Source organism: Hyperolius riggenbachi, chromosome 2, assembly GCF_040937935.1.
Source record: "Hyperolius riggenbachi isolate aHypRig1 chromosome 2, aHypRig1.pri, whole genome shotgun sequence".
NCBI classification, from domain to species: Eukaryota; Metazoa; Chordata; class Amphibia; order Anura; family Hyperoliidae; genus Hyperolius; species Hyperolius riggenbachi.
The window spans coordinates 138,507,054-138,513,862 of NC_090647.1; positions in this window are offsets into that span (position 1 = coordinate 138,507,054).

Consider the following 6,809-nt stretch of genomic DNA (forward strand, 5'->3'; position numbering starts at 1 on the left):
CTTTAGCAAACATTTTTCTTTTATTAGTATGCTGTTGTTTATCTTTTAGAGCAGAGAGGAAGTTCTGAGTTCAGGTCCACTTTAAAGGTTTCAATGTAAACCGAATATTGACCCGTTTACAGTAAGATTATAGTGGCTGGATAGTGTAATGGTTAAGGGCTCTGCCTCTGACACAGGAGACCAGGGTTCGAATCTTGGCTCTGCCTGTTCAGTAAGCTAGCATCTATTCAGTAGGAGACCTTAGGCAAGTCTCCCCTAACACTGCTACTGCCTCTAGAGCGCGTCCTAGTGGCTGCAGCTCTGGCGCTTTGAGTCCGCCAGGAGAAAAGCGCTATATAAATGTTTGTCTTTGTCTTTTTAGTTTCAAAAGTTTTTTATTAAAGATAGCAAATTGAACAAGAGTAAATAACTCTGAATACCCCACGCAGGGGGGAAAAATAATAGCCAGATATGAACAAATAATACAATAGACAAGAACAATGGGTCAAACAAAGGGTACGGTACCCAAAAGTGGTGATTCGGGGTGGGGAGTATTAGGGCCAAGCACAGACAGTATATTGTATGGCATGGTAGATATAATAAGTACAATGCCTCTATGTTAGGTGAAGAAAATGGAGTAACGAAGGCCATTATTATCAGCATAATCAATCCAGGGAGACCATGTGTTGGTAAACTGGAGCATCCGATCCTCCGAGATAGCTACCATTCTCTCCAAAATCATGACTCTATGGACTTTACTTATCACATGGTCTAAAGAGAGGAAGGAGTCCTTCCATCGGGAAGCTAAGTATGTTTTGGCAGAGTTTAAGATATGTTGGGTTAATCTATGAGCTGGGTGTTTCAAATTATTGGGTTTATCACCCATCAGGAAAACAGATTGGTGGGAGAGAATGGGATCTGAAAGACGGATGCAATCAGTTCGGCAACTTGCGACTAGAGTTGGGCCGAACGGTTCGCCGGCGAACGGGGTTCGCGCGAACTTAGGTGGTTCGCGTGCGGGTACCGCACGCGAACCTTTTGCGGAAGAAGTTCGGTTCGCCCCATAATGCACCTGAGGGTCAACTTTGACCCTCTACATCACAGTCAGCAGGCCCAGTGTAGCCAATTAGGCTACACTAGCCCCTGGAGCCCCACCCCCCCTTATATAAGGCAGGCAGCGGCGGCCATTACGGCCACTCGTGTGCCTGCATTAGTCAGAGTAGGGCGAGCTGCTGCAGACTGTCTCTCAGGGAAAGATTAGTTAGGCTTAACTTCTTCCTGGCTGCATACCTGTTCTGTTCAGTGAGCCCTCAGCCCACTGCATACCTGTACTGTGATCCTGCCACTGCATAGCTGTTCAGTGATCCTGCCACAGCATACCTGTTCTGTTCAGTGAGCCCTCAGCCCACTGCATACCTGTACTGTGATCCTGCCACTGCATAGCTGTTCAGTGATCCTGCCACAGCATACCTGTTCTGTTCAGTGAGCCCTCAGCCCACTGCATACCTGTACTGTGATCCTGCCACTGCATACCTGTTCAGTGATCCTGCCACAGCATACCTGTTCTGTTCAGTGAGCCCTCAGCCCACTGCATACCTGTACTGTGATACTGCCACTGCATAGCTGTTCAGTGATCCTGCCACAGCATACCTGTTCTGTTCAGTGAGCCCCCAGCCCACTGCATACCTGTACTGTGATCCTGCCACTGCATACCTGTTCAGTGATCCTGCCACAGCATACCTGTTCTGTTCAGTGAGCCCTCAGCCCACTGCATACCTGTACTGTGATACTGCCACTGCATACCTGTACTGTGATCCTGCCACTGCATAGCTGTTCAGTGATCCTGCCACAGCATACCTGTTCTGTTCAGTGAGCCCTCAGCCCACTGCATACCTGTACTGTGATCCTGCCACTGCATACCTGTTCAGTGATCCTGCCACAGCATACCTGTTCTGTTCAGTGAGCCCTCAGCCCACTGCATACCTGTACTGTGATCCTGCCACTGCATAGCTGTTCAGTGATCCTGCCACAGCATACCTGTTCTGTTCAGTGAGCCCCCAGCCCACTGCATATCTGTACTGTGATCCTGCCACTGCATACCTGTTCAGTGATCCTGCCACAGCATACCTGTTCTGTTCAGTGAGCCCTCAGCCCACTGCATACCTGTACTGTGATCCTGCCACTGCATACCTGTTCAGTGATCCTGCCACAGCATACCTGTTCTGTTCAGTGAGCCCTCAGCCCACTGCATACCTGTACTGTGATCCTGCCACTGCATAGCTGTTCAGTGATCCTGCCACAGCATACCTGTTCTGTTCAGTGAGCCCTCAGCCCACTGCATACCTGTACTGTGATCCTGCCACTGCATACCTGTTCAGTGATCCTGCCACAGCATACCTGTTCTGTTCAGTGAGCCCTCAGCCCACTGCATACCTGTACTGTGATACTGCCACTGCATACCTGTTCAGTGATCCTGCCACAGCATACCTGTTCTGTTCAGTGAGCCCTCAGCCCACTGCATACCTGTACTGTGATCCTGCCACTGCATAGCTGTTCAGTGATCCTGCCACAGCATACCTGTTCTGTTCAGTGAGCCCTCAGCCCACTGCATACCTGTACTGTGATCCTGCCACTGCATACCTGTTCAGTGATCCTGCCACAGCATACCTGTTCTGTTCAGTGAGCCCTCAGCCCACTGCATACCTGTACTGTGATCCTGCCACTGCATAGCTGTTCAGTGATCCTGCCACAGCATACCTGTTCTGTTCAGTGAGCCCCCAGCCCACTGCATACCTGTACTGTGATCCTGCCACTGCATACCTGTTCAGTGATCCTGCCACAGCATACCTGTTCTGTTCAGTGAGCCCTCAGCCCACTGCATACCTGTACTGTGATACTGCCACTGCATACCTGTACTGTGATCCTGCCACTGCATAGCTGTTCAGTGATCCTGCCACAGCATACCTGTTCTGTTCAGTGAGCCCTCAGCCCACTGCATACCTGTACTGTGATCCTGCCACTGCATACCTGTTCAGTGATCCTGCCACAGCATACCTGTTCTGTTCAGTGAGCCCTCAGCCCACTGCATACCTGTACTGTGATCCTGCCACTGCATAGCTGTTCAGTGATCCTGCCACAGCATACCTGTTCTGTTCAGTGAGCCCCCAGCCCACTGCATACCTGTACTGTGATCCTGCCACTGCATACCTGTTCAGTGATCCTGCCACAGCATACCTGTTCTGTTCAGTGAGCCCTCAGCCCACTGCATACCTGTACTGTGATCCTGCCACTGCATACCTGTTCAGTGATCCTGCCACAGCATACCTGTTCTGTTCAGTGAGCCCTCAGCCCACTGCATACCTGTACTGTGATCCTGCCACTGCATAGCTGTTCAGTGATCCTGCCACAGCATACCTGTTCTGTTCAGTGAGCCCTCAGCCCACTGCATACCTGTACTGTGATCCTGCCACTGCATACCTGTTCAGTGATCCTGCCACTGTATACCTGTTCTGTGAACCCGCCACTGTATACCTGTTCTGTTCAGTGGACCCGCCACTGTATACCTGTTCTGTGAACCCGCCACTGTATACCTGTTCTGTTCAGTGGACCCGCCACTGTATACCTGTTCTGTGAACCCGCCACTGTATACCTGTTCTGTTCAGTGGACCCGCCACTGTATACCTGTTCTGTGAACCCGCCACTGTATACCTGTTCTGTTCAGTGGACCTGCCACTGTATACCTGTTTAGTGAACACGCCACTGCATACCTGTTGTGTTCAGTGAACCTGCCACTGCATACCTGTTCTGTGAACCCGCCACTGTATACCTGTTCTGTTCAGTGGACCCGCCACTGTATACCTGTTCTGTGAACCCGCCACTGTATACCTGTTCTGTTCAGTGGACCTGCCACTGTATACCTGTTTAGTGAACACGCCACTGCATACCTGTTGTGTTCAGTGAACCTGCCACTGCATACCTGTTCTGTGAACCCGCCACTGTATACCTGTTCTGTTCAGTGGACCCGCCACTGTATACCTGTTCTGTTCAGTGGACCTGCCACTGTATACCTGTTCTGTTCAGTGGACCTGCCACTGTATACCTGTTTAGTGAACACGCCACTGCATACCTGTTGTGTTCAGTGAACCCGCCACTGTATACCTGTACTGTTCAGTGAACCCACCGCATCAGTGCGCATACCTGTGCAGTTAAGTGAACCCACCTACCTACGTGAGTGCACGCAGTGTGATATACCACTCCGTGCATACCCGATATGGACAAAACAGGTAGAGGAAGAGGAAGAGGTAGTGGCAGAGGCAGGCCACCCGGCAGGTCTGCGCGAGGTCGTGTAAATGTAATTTCGTGTGGACCTGGCCCACAGTACAGTGCTCGGAAGAAGGCACGTCCCATCACCTCCCAAGATTGTCAGGACGTGGTTGAGTATTTAGCGACACAGAACACCTCATCTTGCTCAGCCACCAGCGCTACTACTAGCACCACTTCCGCTGCATTTGACACTTCGCAAGAATTATTTAGTGGTGGTGAAATCACTGATGCACAGCCATTGTTACAGCCAGATGAATTTTCACCAGCTCATATGTCTGCGTTACGCGACAACACTATGGATGTAACGTGTAAGGAGGATGAAGGACCTACACATTTGGATTTTTCTGAGGCAAGCGAAGCTGGGCAGGATGATTACGATGATGACGATGATAGGGATCCTCTGTATGTTCCCAATAGAGGAGATGAAGAGGGGGACAGTTCAGAGGGGGAGTCAGAGAGTAGTAGGAGGATAGAAGTTGCTGAAAGAAGCTGGGGCAGCTCTTCGTCAGAAACAGCTGGTGGCAGAGTCCGGCACCATGTATCGCCAGATTCGCCACCTATGTACAGCCAGCCAACTTGCCCTTCAGCATCAGCTGCTGAGGTGCCCACATCCCAGGGTGGCTCAGCGGTGTGGAAATTTTTTAATGTGTGTGCCTCAGATCGGACCAAAGCCATCTGTTCGCTCTGCCAACAAAAATTGAGCCGTGGAAAGGCCAACACTCACGTAGGGACAAGTGCCTTACGAAGGCACCTGCAGAAAAGGCACAAACAGCAATGGGATGGCCACCTGAGCAAAAGCAGCAGCAGCACACAAAAGCAAAGTCACCCTCCTTCTCCTCTTCCTCCTTCAGGTGCATCATCTGCTTATGCCGCTCTCTCCCTTGCACCTTCACAGGCACCCTCCTCCACTCCGCCTCTGCCCTTGAGCGGTTCCTGCTCCTCTGCCCACAGCAGCAGTCAGGTGTCCGTGAAGGAAATGTTTGAGCGGAAGAAGCCACTTTTGGCCAGTCACCCCCTTGCCCGGCGTCTGACAGCTGGCGTGGCGGAACTGTTAGCTCGCCAGCTGTTACCATACCGGCTGGTGGACTCTGAGGCCTTCCGTAAATTTGTGGCCATCGGAACACCGCAGTGGAAGATGCCAGGCCGCACTTATTTTTCCAGAAAGGCCATACCCCAACTGCACCGTGAAGTTGAGAGGCAAGTGGTGTCATCTCTTGCGAAGAGCGTTGGGTCAAGGGTACACCTGACCACGGATGCCTGGTCTGCCAAGCACGGGCAGGGCCGCTACATTACCTACACAGCCCATTGGGTGAACCTGGTGGTGAACGATGGCAAGCAGAAAGCGGCGGACCAAATTGTGACACCTCCACGGCTTGCAGGCAGGCCTCCTGCCACCTCCTCTCCTCCTGCTACATGCTCTTCGCTGTCCTCCTCCTCCTCCTTGGCTGAGTGGCAGTTCTCCTCTCCAGCTACACAGCCCCAGCTCCGCAGGGCCTATGCTGCATGCCAGGTACGACGGTGTCACGCCATCTTAGACATGGCTTGTCTCAAAGCGGAGAGTCACACTGGAGCAGCTCTCCTGGCTGCTCTTAAGAAACAGGTGGATGAGTGGCTGACCCCGCACCACCTGGAGATAGGCAACGTGGTGTGCGACAACGGCAGCAATCTGCTTGCCGCTTTGCATATGGGGAAGCTGACACACATACCCTGCATGGCACATGTCATGAATCTGGTGGTTCAAAGATTTGTGGCAAAGTACCCTGGCTTAGCGGATGTCCTGAAGCAGGCCAGGAAGTTCTGTGGGCATTTGAGGCGCTCTTACACAGCCATGGCACGATTTGCAGAAATTCAGCGTAAAAACAACATGCCGGTGAGACGCCTCATTTGCGATAGCCCCACTCGCTGGAACTCGACCCTCCTCATGTTCTCCCGCCTGCTAGAACAGAAGAAAGCCGTCACCCAGTACCTCTACAACTGGAGTAGAACGAAACAGTCTGGGAAGATGGGGATGTTCTGGCCCGACAACTGGACAATGATGAAAAATGCATGCAGGCTCATGCGGCCGTTTGAGGAGGTGACCAACCTGGTGAGCCGCAGTGAGGGCACCATCAGCGACTTAATTCCCTATGCGTACTTCTTGGAGCGTGCTGTGCGTAGAGTGGCGGATGAAGCTGCGAATGAGCGTGACCAGGAACCGTTACGGCAGGAACAGGCATGGGACCAATTTTCATCAGACCCAGCTGTTTCCTCAACACCTGCGGCAGCACAGAGGGGGGAGGAGGAGGAAGAAGAGAGGTCATGTGCAGAAGATGAGTCAGACTCAGAGGATGATGAGCAAGGTGTTTCTTTGGGGGAGGAGGAGGAGGAGGAGGGGACAGCGGCAGGAGAACAACCGCAGCAGGCGTCGCAGGGGGCTTGTGCTGCGCAACCTTCCCGTGGTATTGTTCGCGGCTGGGGGGAGGAGGTTGACTTACCTGACGTCACTGAGGAAGAGCAAGAGGAGATGG